The sequence below is a fragment of the Limulus polyphemus genome, unplaced genomic scaffold, assembly GCF_000517525.1.
Source record: "Limulus polyphemus unplaced genomic scaffold, Limulus_polyphemus-2.1.2 Scaffold264, whole genome shotgun sequence".
Classification (NCBI taxonomy): domain Eukaryota; kingdom Metazoa; phylum Arthropoda; class Merostomata; order Xiphosura; family Limulidae; genus Limulus; species Limulus polyphemus.
In genome coordinates, this window is record NW_013665874.1 from 348922 (window position 1) to 365592 (window position 16671).

At 33.7% G+C, this 16671-nt stretch overlaps 1 long non-coding RNA gene across 4 annotated transcripts in view; it reads right to left on the reverse strand.

Annotated features, from left to right (window-relative positions):
• LOC111085178 overlaps positions 1 to 16671 on the reverse strand; it is a 214011-nt gene that overhangs the window by 163801 nt on the left and 33539 nt on the right. For 2 of the 4 annotated variants that reach the window (XR_002610016.1, XR_002610014.1), the window contains exon 3: positions 2246 to 2377. The exons of 1 other annotated variant lie outside the window; for it this stretch is intronic. This is a non-coding gene — a long non-coding RNA (uncharacterized LOC111085178). Of the gene's footprint in view, positions 1 to 2245; positions 2383 to 16671 lie in introns of all 4 variants that reach the window. One more of the 4 variants, XR_002610015.1, reaches the window with a different exon arrangement.

The following is a 16671-nucleotide window of genomic DNA, read 5'->3' on the forward strand; positions in this document are numbered from 1 at the left end:
TACATTTAAAGTTTGAAGTTATTTGTTAATGAGTTAGTTATTATGCCTAAAGGGGAAGTCATTTGTTAATGAGTTAATTATTATATCTAAAGGTGTAGTTATTTGTTGATGAGTTAGTTATTACATTTAAAGTTTGAAGTTATTTGTTAACGAGTTAGTTATTACATTTAAAGTTTGAAGTTATTTGTTAATGAGTTAGTTATTACATTTAAAGTTTGAAGTTATTTGTTAATGAGTTAGTTATTACATTTAAAGTTTGAAGTTATTTGTTAATGAGTTAGTTATTACATTTAAAGTTTGAAGTTATTTGTTGATGAGTTAGTTATTACATTTAAAGTTTGAAGTTATTTGTTAATGAGTTAGTTATTACATTTAAAGTTTGAAGTTATTTGTTAATGAGTTAGTTATTACACCTAAAGAAGAAATTGTCTCTTAATTAGTCACGTGAAAATGTTTAACTTTTTATTATGTGGACCCTGTAGACCTAAGAAGTAATTTTGAATTTGCATGCTTATCAAACTGTGTTTTTTGACGAAACATATGTTTTTTCTCTCTCTCTAATATATATATATAAGTATGCATTAAAACGCGCTTCACGTGCTAAATGGTAAATTTGAGGGAACATCATCCATAGCGAGATGTGATGGACCACTTTTTCTGCTGAGATTTGTTTTAAACACCGGTCTGCGGATCTAGGCCAAAAGCACAGCCTCCAGGATCACTGTTCATTGTCCTGAAATCTCTGTTATCAGTTGTATACCCTCACTTCAAGCGTATCTTCTACCTCATAACTATATGTTATGCCTTCCACGATCTTACAAAACCTCATTTAATTTTCTCTCTCTTCAAAGCTGTATTCATATTTATGTGTATAATTTAAACGAAATTGGAATACATTAACGCTGTGAACGAAATGAGAAAGCACCTAATGATATCCCGTTTAGGTGAAAGAAACAACAACAAAAAATCAATAACGTGCTCGCCTAAACTGTGATTCTATTGTTGTTATACTCCAAACCAGTCTTCCGTGGGATGAGATGTGCTAAACTTAGTTGTTTATACGTGATGTTGAGTAATAGACACCGAGAGTTCTTTTATCAAAAGCACCTTAATACCTCAGTAGATTACAATATACAAGCGTTTAAAAAACTTCTGAACATCGAGGCAAATAATGCAATTACGTCAGGATAAAGGCAACAGCCGTTGCTTTTGAATTTACCAATGCAAAATTCATAAAACCATAACAGTAAATTACAGGCTCAACGTTTAAAAAATTATAGTAAATTGGATATCGATTCTCTACTGGTTTTAAAACGCTATTTACAGATGAAGCTATGATTCTCACACAATGTTTCGACCATCTTTTTCACACAAACATAAATATGTATTTCCATAGAGAAAATATAGATTGTATATGCTCATGAATTTGTGTTAATATTTCAATTATGTATATTATATACAAAAATGTAAATAGAAAACAGTTTGTTTGATACATAAAGAGATAGATCAATAACTTACTTAATAGAAAAAAACAGATGAAAAGGTGGCTAAACAAATTACACAAAGTAAAAACAGATAGAGAAACAAATATATATATAGATGAACAGATGTACCTATCGGTAGACAAGTGGATAAATATAGCTAGAAAGATGTACAAACACGGAGATGTATAAATATAGCTAAACAGGTGTACAAATACGGAGATACTTACAGCTATCCACATGTACAAATACGGAGATATACATAGCTATACAGATACGGAGATAAATAGATATATGTAACTATACAGATGTAGAAATACGGAGATACATATAGCTAGCCAGATGAGAAGTTACATAGATTTATGCAACTATATAGATGTGAAAATACGGAGATACATATAGCTATACAGATATGGAAAGATATATATAGATAAATAAGCATAAAAATAAATTTACTTACAGATAAGTTGTCACGCAGATCAAAAATGTATGAACAAAAATATCGCACAACAAATTTATAGATAATAAATATAAACAGATAACCAGAAAGTACACAACAGATAAACACATAGACAAACATACAAACAGACAAATAGATAGTCACATAAATATATAAGCAGAGAAACAAGTATCTTGATAGGTAAATGTATACATAACTCAGAGATTGCGGCTAAATACGTTTGAGACATGCGCTGTAAATTATTGAATTCAAAAACCTATATTATATATTTTTAACAACTTGTTATCGTATTCTCGTCACTTACTTTGTTGTCAGATCGTGTTTCTCTGCGGATAACTGGAATCATATTTGTGAAAACTGGGATGAAACATACAAGTTTTCAGATGTACAGCAAATGCAAAATCCTTCTGCGTCTGTTTCGATTTATATCCGTAGCCTGAACTGATAGGAAGAGAAGGTAAATCCACATATTTTGTAACAACTACTACAAAGTTTTTTCTTTAATGAAAGACTTTCGTAATAAAACATTGATACAATAGTAAAATGCTACATTATTGCATTAAAAATATGTTAATATAATAATGTGTATATATTACAAACAGTAGTATAGTTTTCTTAATTTCACAAGAAGGTCGTTTTTATAGTGTTAGCAATATAATCAATCTATGAATTATTAAACTAAGTAAACGTCATGGGGTTTCCATTGATGAACTACGATGTTCATGAACTATCCCATATAATTAAAGATACAATATTTTGATACCACTTATTCTAAAGAGCTGTAATCTGTAAGTACAGTTAAGAATTACCTACCCATACGTAATGTTTCGAAATTTCTGAAATGAGCAAAAATAAATTAATATATGTTTGAGAAATAACGAGAGTAAGTAACTTATCTCTAAGATTTCGGATCTGTCACTACTACCCAGCAATATATGTGTTGGCTTTGCATCGTGTGTTGGAGTATCCTCATAAACATGCCAATATTGTGGACTGGAACATTAATATATGTGTTGGCTTTGTATCGTGTGTTGGAGTACCCTCATAAACATGCCAATATTGTGGACTGGAACATTAATATATGTGTGTGTGTGTATATATGTATATATGTTTGTAAGTGATGAACATGTAGACGATGTGAGCACCCACAGAGATATGTAACAGAGTGACGTATAAGAAATTGAAACATTGTGAATTGGAGAACACATGCACAGATATGTAACAGAGTGACGTATAAAATACTGAAACATTGTGACCTGGAGCACACATACACAGATATGTAACAGAGTGACGTATAAGAAATTGAAACATTGTAAACTGGAACACCCACATAGATGTGTAACAGAGTGACACACAGAACAGTGGACCATTGGGAACCGTATCATCCACATAAATATGTAACACAGTGACACATAGAATAGTGGACCATTGGGAACTATAGCACCCACATAGATGTGCAACAGAGTGACAAATAAAATAGTACACCGTTGGAAACTGGAATATAGTAGATACTTATCATAATGACAAACACATAAATAGTTGTGTAACGGATAATATACCGGAGAACCAACAAACGTAGCCTGATATGCCGTTGAGTATTTATATAGACCTATATTATAGTGATATTGGACCGGATGTGCACTGGAGTACACAAATTATTGGATATCATAGTGACATGGGACGATGGCACTGGAGTACACAAATTATTGGATGTCATAGTGACATGGGACGATGCGCACTGGAGTACACAAATTATTGGATGTCATAGTGACATGGGACGATGTGCACTGGAGTACACAAATTATTGGATATCATAGTGACATGGGACGATGTGCACTGGAGTACACAAATTATTGGATGTCATAGTGACATGGGACGATGCGCACTGGAGTACACAAATTATTGGATGTCGTAGTGACATGGGACGATGTGCACTGAAGTACACAAATTATTGTATGTCATAGTGACATGGACCAATGTGCACTGGAGTACACAAATTATTGTATGTTATAGTAACATGGACCGATGTGCACTGGAGTACACAAATTATTGTATATTATAGTAACATGGACCGATGTGCACTGAAGTACACAAATTATTGTATATCATAGTGGTATATACACACACTTGAACCAACGTGCACTAGAGTACACACGTTTATATATATCATAGTGACACACATACACACACAGGTGGACCGATATTACTGGAATACATACATTAATATATATACCATAGTGAAATACACACGTACGTGGGCCGATGTGCATTAAAATATTCAAACTTGTGCATATCATAGCGACACACAAGGGTGTGAATAGGTATTTACTGGAGTACACACTTTAGTAAATACGATAGGGGTACATATGTCGATAGCGGTGAACTAGCGGTCATGTATTACAGTTACATAAGAGTGAAGTGTAAAGAAATAAAACACCCACGTTCACCATTTGGTCAAACTTTAACTAGATCTTGTTTAAAAAATCCAGAGAAATCTTAAATGTTGAATAGTATTGGTATTAAAAGCCACAAACGTTCTAGTATAAAATGTTTTGTTGACCGATAAGCAGCCAACAGATTTATCTTCAGTGATATCTTTTCCAACTAGCTATTGCAAATAACTGGAAATCAGTCTGAGACTACGAAATCTTGAAGTTTGTCTCATTTAAAACAAGTTCTAAATCATTTATCAGAGTAGGACAAAATTCTCAATGTGAATCTCACCAAGCCAGTGTCTGACTACCTAAATCTGACTCACATTAGGCCATTTCTTAATCTCACCAAGCCAGTGTCTGACTACCTAAATCTGACTCACATTAGGCCATTTCTTAATCTCACCAAGCCAGTATCTGACTACCTAAATCTGACTCACATTAGGCCATTTCTTAATCTCACCAAGCCAATGTCTGACTACCTAAACTTGACTCACATTAGGCCATTTGGCCAAACAGTGATGAATCTTTCCCTGGCTTTCATTACATTTTATTAAATGTAACAAATCTTAAAGGAATATTTAATGTTCAACGAATGTCATTTACTAACGTATAATGTATATCACGCTTTATTTGTGTCAAACTCTATAATGATCACTTTTATATTCTTCGTGTAAAAAATAATTCTTCAGTTGTTGTATTTTGAGTGACGTATTAGCACCCAGTTACTAAATACAACAATTAGCCCAGACATTCACTTAATCCCTAGTATGAATTATTTACAAGATTGATCTAATTTATTGCAATTTCCATAACTTTTTAATTTGCTTTATAGACGAAATGAATGAAAAACAAAAGTATTTGGTCGCTTTTTATTGAGCATTTTAGCATTTTGTTGGTCCTTTTTGATTTCTTATTGCTTCTCTACGTATATTTGGCACTATTTTGATGCATTTCTTGCATAATGAAGTAGGAATGTTCTCCTTTCTTTCTGCAATGTCTTCAACTTATCCCTATGGTTTTTCTGTAGGCTTTGCTTTCACTCTTACACATGTGTTTAGTGTGTTAAACCAGGTAACTGAGCTGGCCTTCATCTTAGGAAACTCCTTTTAACCATCTAAGCAAAAGTAGTTCCTTTTTATTTCACAAGTAAACAAAACTGATCAAAGCTGCTGATTTAATAACATGTTGTTTTGTAAACTCCGACGGTCTCTTACTGTTCTTTGCTTTTGGTTTTTGAGAAATAAACAACTTTCTTGCAATTCCATCATGAAATCTTTCTTTGTACATCTACTAATCATGACACTTTCAACTGTTTGCTTGTGTTCTTTCGTGTGTTTTTTGCCGATTGCAGAGATTATGACATGTCTTTCTTCAACTCTCTCGGAATCAGGTGATTAACTCTTTCATCTATTACTTTTGATCCACCAGATCTGCTTTTTTTTATATTAATTATCGTTTCATTGGCTGGAAACGTCTTTAATATATACTGGGCAATGGAATTACTAAACTTCGAACTTTGAGTAGCTCTTGACTCTCTCTGTCATAATTACATAATATAAAATTCCAAGGATCAGCATACAATTCCTCTTCTTAGCCATGTTAGTGCATTCGTTTTTTGGAAAGTGGGTGGTTAAAATTTTTTAGTACAGTTTAATTAATCATTTTCACAAGTAGCTCTAAATACATTCAATAGGTTTATTCCTTAATAATTAAGTTATTTTTATTGAATAAATACACTGCTTTCTGTTTGAATTTGAAATACCATTATAGAGACCAAATACTTTTGTGATCCTTCTTTTTTGATTTTAACAAATTTATACAAGAATTCATAATCCATCATTACCATATCAAACTTTTAAGTAAAAAATACGAGATATTTTAGATACTACTTACTAATTGTGGAGTCAGTAAACTCATGTTCAAGGGTGGCCAAACGTGATATTGTGGTCAGATGTCGGAGTGCATGTGGATCGAAAAGTCCTAAGTTCGAGACGTGATGCTGCCGAGCATAATCCATACTTTCAGCTGTGGACACGTTATAAAAGTCACAGTCACTTCCCTCAATCGGTTATTCAAAGAACCGGTCAAAGTCCTTGTCGTGGCGGGTGCTGCTGGCCGGCTTCCTCTCTTCTGGTCAGTAGCTCAAAACTAGGTACGGCTATAATTAAATCCTAGAAGTCTCTGACCTGACTGTTTAACCTAAGTACTAGGTGCCGTTCATGTTTTGAAAGTTTATATCACTGTTCCATGTAATTTATTTGTTGTAACAAAGAACAATATACGTATTAAACACTTGACCATTTGTGAGCAGCAGCGGTCTAGTGGCATGGATCTGTGAAACCTAATAGTCATGGTCTATTTATGCAAGCCTTGAATTATTTTAATCATGCTTTGATGATATATACGTGTATGAGAAATTTGGTATATATTAGTCCTAAAACTCTGTGGGTCAGTAGAGTTTATAGTCATTATTTAGTAGATGAACCTTGAAGACTCAGTAGTCAACATTTGAGACTAAATACCTATAATCTTGAAATATTAACCTTAGACACAGCTTTTCATAATTTGGATACAGATCTTGAGGATTTGTTATTCATAATCTAAAGCTATGAACCTTGGAGATTTTGTAATCGTAACCTAATGATATAATATTTGGATACTTAATACTCCTACTCCAGTGATATACAAACATGAATAGGAGGATGGTTTTTATAATATATTGGTACTGACCTCGAATATAAACACTGGAGAGTCGGTGTGGTCATAGTTTATAGTGTTATGAACGTTACGTACACTTGGTATCTATAGTATACAGATATTCAGTACGTTATATTAAAATTTTGGACCCTCACTAAGCAGTTCAAGTCCAGGCCTCCACTCCCGGTCATACTCTCTTTACCGACGTCTCTGGATATTCATAATAGCCCTTAAGTGTAGTTTTCACTACAAAAGCACACCACTCATTTCTGCATGGTTTCCATAAGCCAACTAGTGTACGAAAATGACGGTTTCCCAGCCCTCATTTCAACAGTTCAATCGCAAAGGAACATAAGAGCTGCGGCAGGTGACTTATCTGACCACTGTGTCTTCGTAGAGAATAAGATGAATATCCGTTTGTGACGATTGAACGGATATATCGTAGAAGCAGCTTGTGTACACGTCACTAGTGTCGCTTTTCCAGACGGAGATCTTTCTTCATTATGTTGCGTACTGTTGCCTAGACAGTTTTTGCCATTGACCTTTGTATTAGCACTTTACTTATCGCAGTTGTGGTACAACTTGTTGCAGGTCTTTTACTGGATTGTCCTGGTTTCTCAAGATGATCCACAGTATTTATTTTCAATACCATTAAGTACAAGGGATATGCCAGTCTTGGAAATTATAAATCCCCTACCCAAACACATTTTTATGATATGCGAATATCAGAAAAAGCCGTTACATACCCTTCCAGAAACAATACATTTTCGGTGATATCATACTACATACAAACGTTAAACAATATCAAAACGTAGTTCTGATACATTTCGTTCCACTGCGACTTTACATCTTCTTTGTTATCACGTGATTTGTTGATTTCATATTCCAAACCGTTCTAGTATAACTTATACTCAAGCTTCTGTCAGCTAGTGGTAAGAATATTTACAAATTGGTACTCTTAGTCAGTAATATGAACATTGAAGACTTGATATTGATAGTCTGTGTTTGGAATTTGGCTAATGGTCAAATATCAGACAAGGATATAAGTTAGACTCAAACCAATATATTTTTTAAAAGTTGGGACATCAAACAATTAGCAATATTCTATTGAAAAGAACACACGTTTGCTAGTCAGGAACTATTTCCTGTGAACACTTGTATCTTGCCTTCTTCCAGAAATTAGCAGCATTTTTCAGTAAAAAAAAAGGAAATGGGCACACTAACATTTTCAATGATTTGGATCGAGGCCGAAAAGAGGCACAGTGGAAACTCAAACAGTGACTATGAAGTGGGTAAATGTCATATCCCATAAATCAGAACACAGTTTACCAACGCTCATCTTTGAGTTCAACAAAGCATACAAACCTCATAAGGTTATTTCTCACAAGCTTCTAAAGCACAGCTAATCCCACTTTCTGTAATTATCTAATCTGTATGTTTATGTTCGTGTCTGCACTAACTGTTTATATGAAATTGTTGAAAAACGAAAATGAGTGAAATATATATATATATAGTTAATAACCAGTTTATATACAGTTCATACACTTTCCTCGTAAAATGATCCTAATTGCCGTTTCATATAAACGTTTCTCGCTCACTGATCATAGCTACTGATTGATATAAACTTTTCCCGAGAAATGGTCCTGACTATATTTGATAGAAACTTTTCTCGAGAAATGGTCCTGACTGTACTGTTTGATACAAACTTCTCTAGGGAAATGGTCCTGATTGTACTGTTTGATACAAACTTCTCTCGAGAAATGGTCCTGACTGTACTGTTTGTTACAAACTTCTCTAGGGAAATGGTCCTGACTGTACTGTTTGTTACAAACTTCTCTCGGGAAATGGTCCTGACTTTACTGTTTGATACAAACTTCTCTCGGGAAATGGTCCTGACTGTACTGTTTGTTACAAACTTCTCTAGGGAAATGGTCCTGACTGTACTGTTTGTTACAAACTTCTCTAGGGAAATGGTCCTGACTGTACTGTTTGATACAAACTTCTCTCGGGAAATGGTCCTGACTGTACTGTTTGTTACAAACTTTTCTCTCGAAGTAATATCATCTACTGATTGGTATAAACTTGAACAAGTTACAAATGTTAACAACAGATGCGGCTTTACTTTTGTTAAAACTTGGCAAGATACCCAAAGAAACTTTTGTTGTTTCTAATGGGTTTGCGCGTGGACACAATTCAGTGCTGCCATCTTTCTGCTCTCTATCTTTCTCTCTCACTATATATATACAAATATGAACATTTGATGCATAGTTTATTGATTAAGCATGACAACTTCAGTATATTTTGAGGCTTTACAGTCGAGTTTTAAACTGATTCTGTGTTTCAAGATGATTTTTTTATGGATTAAAAACCAGCCGCTGGTTTTATAGTGATTTTTAAGGGTTTCTTGTTAGACTTTTTATAATTTTTGTAGAATGTGTTCAATAAAGTATAGTTGTCCAATAAAATTGACAGAAGTTTATATAGAGGCCGTTAATGTTATTTTTAAATATTGTTTAATATGCAGAGTAAATGAAGTTTCTTTTACGATAAAATATGTACTTCGGTATGAAGGGCGAGACAATGCAGAGCATGCCGTCACACTATAGTATTTGTTGGTTTCACGCATGCATGTTAAGTGTAAGTTTTTAGCTCTCACAGCGTCCACGCACAATTAAGTTGTTGGATAAAGCGTTGTGAACTGGCGGGTTTCCAACTCTCTGGGCTGATTTCAGACACATATCACTAGCTGCAACGCATTACAGAACTTTTCCGAATTCCACTGACAAAATGGCAGGAAGTTGTTAGGCAGACCGCAGAGTAGGTACGGGTTGAGCGGATGTTTCTCCGGACCGGTCCGTCCATATCACGGGAAAGATTGCGAGACTAGTCGCCGTGCAGTTTCCAGGAGGTATGGACTGTCGAGCAGGCCGCGCCTATATAGAGGATTCACGGTCGGTGAGCGCACGCACCTGAAGTCTGACAACTTCCGATTTTGACTGCGGCCAAATTCTTCATCAATTTATTTTAGTTAATTTCCCAAGGTAATTGTCGATAGATTGTATTATATTGTGGCGAAAGTATTTATGCCACAGCATTACAAGTGAATTATATTATTCACAGAAAATATTATATAGTTAAAAAAACGAACAACAAGATAAGTGTATCTATTTACAAAGACCGAACTGTTCACTTATTAAGAGTGTCCATTGATATTTTAACGTATCGGTAGGGCAGCGATACCGTGCAAAATTCTTCATTCAGAGTTAGCCTTTTTTCTAACTTTTATACGATAAAAATATGAAGAACATTAAGCTTTATACCACGAAACCCCTTAACGTTTTTAAATCTTATACTATAAATATATACATATAAGACCACGATATTTATGTGATTTTTTTCACATTAGGTTACCATTTTTCAAAGTAGACTACCACAGACAGACAGGAAAATAACAGTCTTTTCTAAATATCGAATCAATCATGGTAAATTGAAGTCATATACACTCTGAATCATTACTTGAGTATTTTACGGTTTCAAAGCAATACGCTTGGGCTAGGTTTACACCGCCTTCTCGTGTTATTGATATTGATTACGAGACCCGCTACGGAATTGGCTAACCACTGGGATCAGGAGAGCTTACTGTAAATCCTCGTGATCGTTGTTGATTGCATGGACTTCTTTTCTGGATTATACGCAGGTTATCATGATTTGTCCTAAATAAACATTTTATGTGTAATTCGACATTCGATTTGTCGTTAAAGCACTGTTGAAAACATGACACGCAGTAATGTGTTCTGAAAATATGATATATATATATAGCATTTGATGCATGTAATAATATATATATTAGAAGTAAAATGCATTTCAATCCAACAATTGTAAATAGTGCAATGGGTTTGATGATCTTGTTCTCATAAGGCTACCATTATCATTTAATTATAAAAGTTACGTATAACGCTTCTAAATATGTAGTATGAAGAAAAGAGTCGACAATAAGACCAGCCTATTAAGTTAAAATGATATGCTAATAAGTATTCGCTGATATTTGTCAATAATTCAATAAAGATGCTGAATACTTAAGATAAACAAAAAAATCTAAGTTAAAAGTCATAAGTAGTTGAGATGACCAATAAACAACTTACAAAAAAGAAGCATGGATAGTTAACATTACCAGTAAAAAAAACATGGATAGCTTAGATAACTACTAAACAGCCTATAAACTGATGCCCGTATGGTTGAAAAGGCTGTTCAAACGTACATAGATATTCACGTATAGTTGAAAAGCCTACAAAAAGAAACACGAATAGTTAAAATGGCCAATAAATAATTTATTAAAAATTAGTAGATAGTTAAAACGACCCCTAAACATATCATAGAAAGACTTATATTGATTATAAGTAAACGGTAATCCTAAAACATAGATAGTTACAATCACTAGTAAAATACCCAATAAAATATGCATGAACATTTGAAATGGCCACCAGTAAATTACGTACAGAAATGATCATGTTATCTGAGATGATCAATGAAAACAACAACTATATGTGTTTCTAACATAACCGACAAACAACGACAGAAAGTTTTTCGATTGTCGAGATGACCACAGTGGTTAAAAGATTAAATACTACAGTGATCGGTGAATAGCGATAATAGCACAAATTGACTGCTATAACGAATGGTGCACAAATAAAAATGAGTTTGAGTTGCATGGTAAAATAGTTACAAAAGAGCACAATGTCGTGTGTAGCAGCCGGTGAAAAACACAGTAAATTGAACAAACTGTCAGATAACTTGAAATTAAAGGAACTAGTTTCGATTCATTTGTGTGTCCTCTTGAGAAGTTGTCTTCATGAGAATGAAGAGAACAGAATGTGTCCAAACTAGTTCCCTAGTTTCAATCTTCTGATAGTTTGTTCAATTTATAGTGTTTTTTCATTAGCTATACACAGCAAGTAGTTTTATGAGCACGACCAGGACAACCATATCTTGATGATACAACCTCACACTAACAACTGGACAGCTGAAACGAATAATAAATAACAAGTTTATGAACAGGGTTAGAAGAACTTTATGACATGTAACCCCCATTCAACTGAAATGAGTTGAAGGCTAAACACCTATCTTGGATTAGATCAGAATAATAATACTTATAGGGATGACCAGTATCTATCCCGTGATGAAACTTGAATATGATCAGGACAGTTGCAAGGATAATACTACTAACTGTGGGATTTGAACAGTGTATAAAGAAGACTAGAACAACTACAGGAATGACCAGTACGTATCCCATGATGAAACTTTGACACGTGAAATGAAAATAAGTAACATTTGAACAGGATCAGGACAGATGCGGGAATAATACAACTAATGGTGGGATTTGGACAGATGCTATGGACAGTGTACAGTCTGCAAAGAATATTAGAACAGCTTAGGGATGACTAGTACCTATTCCGCAATGAGATTTAAACAGGTGAAATTAACGTTGATATTTGATCTCAGTCAGGACAGCTACATGAATAATGCAACTAACGACGAGACTTGGACAAATGAAGTGAACACTAAACGATCTATGACGAATATTAGAACAAATACAAAGAGACCTACAAAAATATCATGAACAATGAACAGTGTTTATATTGGAACAAAATAATAGCAGAATTGGTAGAACTCAAATTGAAACTTGGGCAGGCCAGTTTGTTAAAGAATTTGTCTATTTACAGGACGAAGGAAGTTGTAGGGGTGACCAGTATACATACTTGCCTCGGACAGTCAAAATAATTATTAAAAACTCTATCACCGACGAATGTAAGGATGAGAAATAAACAACTCATCATGAGGTTCGGGAAGCTAGAATATACCATAAATAATAACTGGACAAGATCAGAGCATTATAGGGATGACCAGGATTCAAACTACCATGAGACTTGGAAAACTAAGGTGGACATTAAACTGTATCTGAACAGGACCGGATAATTACAGGAATGACGAAGCTTTAATTCTCCACGAGATTTGGAAAACTAAGGTGGACAATAAACTGTATCTGAACAGGACCGGATAACTGCAGGAATGACCAATATCTATCTCTTCATGAAACTTGGAAAACTAAAGAGAAAAGTAAACTGTATCCAAACGGGATCAGAATAACTGCCAGGATGACCGAGGATTCAACGCGTCATGAGACTTGGAAAACTAATATAAACAGTAAACTGTAGCTGGACAGGACCGGATAATCCCTGGAATGACCAAGATTTAACTCGCCGTGAGAGTTGGAAAACTAAGAGGAACAACACCTAAATAGGATCAGGACAATTGCAAAGATAACCAGGATTCAACTCAAACTGAGCCCTGAGAAACTAAAATGAAAAATAAACAACCTATTAACAAAATCGAAACCATTGAAAAGGTAATATAAATCACAGTGAGACTTGGAATGCTAAGCTATATAAACAATTCGCTTATTGACAAAAAAAAAAGAAGCTGAAACAGACACTCAACAGACGATGAAAAAGGTTAGGAGAACTGCATAGACAAACGGTACTGACATGCCAGGATATCAGTAAGAACATACACTAGGCTCATACCATGTGTTAAAGCGTACTAGTATCAGTATTCTGGAAAACTTTAATATATCCTACCGATAGAACGACTGGACACAAGCATATTTTCCATACAGCAAATAAGAAAGGACTTATTATACCCAAGACAGGACATACACAATTTTATAACACCAACTTGTCCATTGGGATTAGTGCTAGTAATATTAACGCCCATACCATTCGCTTATGATAAAAGATTTAAATTTTTAAAATTATGTTTGTTAGATTAATCTGTTTAAATTCAATAAATCTGGTAACTACTTCATAGTTGTTGTCTTGGTTTTCTTCACATGCGCATGCAAGTGATTCCAATAAGTTTTTGCTTTATTGATATCCACTCGTTTCTGTTTAACGGCCATGCTCTAACGTTAACTACAGGAATACGGTTTGTTATCCTCCGTATACACATTCCGACATTTCTTTCCTTCATCGCAACATTTTCCTCCTTACAGACACATCCCTCCTTTGTCGTACTGCTTTAGAATGTTGCAAAACTGGCATAGTTTTAGATCTGTAAAGTCTTTTACGTATGTCAGATGCCATTTATTTACAAGGGTACAGTAATGAATAATCGGATGTCGGACTGGAGATGTTTACAATTGAAAGCCGAATTTTTCGAAACGGCACTCGTTTAAATTCCGAATTTTTACTCGTCAAGGTGTGTGAGTTCTATTCCCATTCTAACCTACCTTTCGGCATCCTTATTCGTAACTATGACAGAAAAAAAATGTGTGTTTTGTTTTTAATATCTGTAAGTACACGGGTTAGGTAATTACGGGATGTATCATCCAATGTTTTCTTTTGTTTTTTTGTGTGCGTATCTCTATTTATTATGCACGTTTTATCATGCTTTGCTAAAAATGTTTATAAAATACTTAATACTTTGAAATAAGCATTTTTGATCCATAGAATAGAGATAGTTGCAAATTTACTTTCTCAAAATCAAGACAGCAAACAGTTTGTAGATTTGGTAACACGCAATCACTTAAGGAATTTCGTTGTTATGTAACAAACTTAATTCTATTTCTCTAACACTTGTTAAGTGTGTAAAATAAAAAGTTAGATGAATATTTTTTTAACAAAGGTTGAATAATACACTGAGATAAAATGTACAAATCGTATCTGTTTTCAAATGCATCTTTTCGACAGTTTATTAATTTTAACTTACAGGGAATTAGTTTAAAACTTCGTTTTGCACTCGCGTTTCTATGAAAAGAAGAGTTAGGGTAATGTCCGAAACGTCGAGAATAAAGCTTTTGTAAAAAAAAGTCGAAAGTAAGATTAGTATACACATGCAGCAAAAAATCGTTTTAAAGGTCATTGCATAAATGTTATAAAATGGTAAAATAAACACAGTAGCACTGTAAAAGCTGTAAATAATGTTACACTGGAAATACTGACGTTTAACGTATTGTGTGAATAAAAAAGTTGAAACTGGCGCTGTTTTTATGCTAGAAAACATTTTAGTTCTTAGTACTGTTAGAATAACAGTACAAAATATGTTCATATACAAATACACTTGACGTTTCAAACAACACACAATTTCAACTGTATATATATTGAAACGACTAGGTAAAAATATACAATGTATAAACGAAATCAAAACACTAAAATTCAAAGAAATATAACATCTAATCTCAGTACTATCCTGATAAAAAGTACAATATCTAATCTCAGTACTATCCTGATAAAAAGTACAATATCTAATCTCAGTATCAGCTTGATAACAAGTATAATATCTAATCTCAGTATTAACCTGATAAGAAGTATACTATCTAATCTCAGTATTAGCCTGATAAGAAGTATACTATCTAATTTCAGTATTAGCCTGATAACAACTATGATATATAATCTCAGTATCAGCCTGATAAGAAGTATACTATCTAATTTCAGTATTAGCCTGATAACAAGTATGATATCTAATCTCAGTATCAGCCTGATAACAAGTATAATATGTAATCTCAGTATCAGCCTGATAAAAAGTGCAATATCTAATCTCAGTATCAGCCTGATAACAAGTATAATATGTAATCTCAGTATCAGCCTGATAACAAGTATAATATGTAATCTCAGTATCAGCCTGATAACAAGTATAATATGCAATCTCAGTATTAGCCTGATAAAAAGTGTAATATCTAATCTCAGTATCAGCCTGATAACAAGTATAATATGCAATCTCAGTATTAGCCTGATAAAAAATGTAATATCTAATCTGAGTATTAGCATGATAACAAGTATACTTTCTAATCTCAGTATTAGCCTGTTAACAGGTGTAATATCTAATCTCAGTATCAGCCTGATAACAAGTATAATATGCAATCTCAGTATCAGCCTGATAACAAGTATACTATCTAATCTCAGTATCAGCCTGATAACAAGTATACTATCTAATCTCAGTATCAGCCTGATAACAAGTATACTATCTAATCTCAGTATCAGCCTGATAACAAGTATACTATCTAATCTCAGTATCAGCCTGATAACAAGTATACTATCTAATCTCAGTATCAGCCTGATAACAAGTATACTGTCTAATCTCAGTATCAGGGACACACAAAGTGGCCATAACGAGCTTTCTAATGAAATAAAACAAAACTACGAGTATAGCAACACAAACCCTTCTTCACGATTAATATCTTGTATTATTAATGAATTAACCTAACATTTCAAATATTCATAGTCTCCACCACTGTTATTAACGCACGTATAACGCTAAAGCCCTTATAAAAGGTCGCATGGAAATACAACAGAACTGATATCCATAATATGTTTATTGGGGAATTCGCTATGGCATACACCGTATTTAATAAATACGTATTTTCTGATTCATTGTTTTCCGTGATTAATAAGTAGCTACTTTTTACTTTCAAAACTCAATAATTAAATAAAACATTATCCATCAAAATTGTTTTAAAAAGTACTGGAAGATAATAGCTCCCGCGTCAACATGACATACAACCGCAGCTCAAATACACAGTAAATACACTATTACTCACTGATTA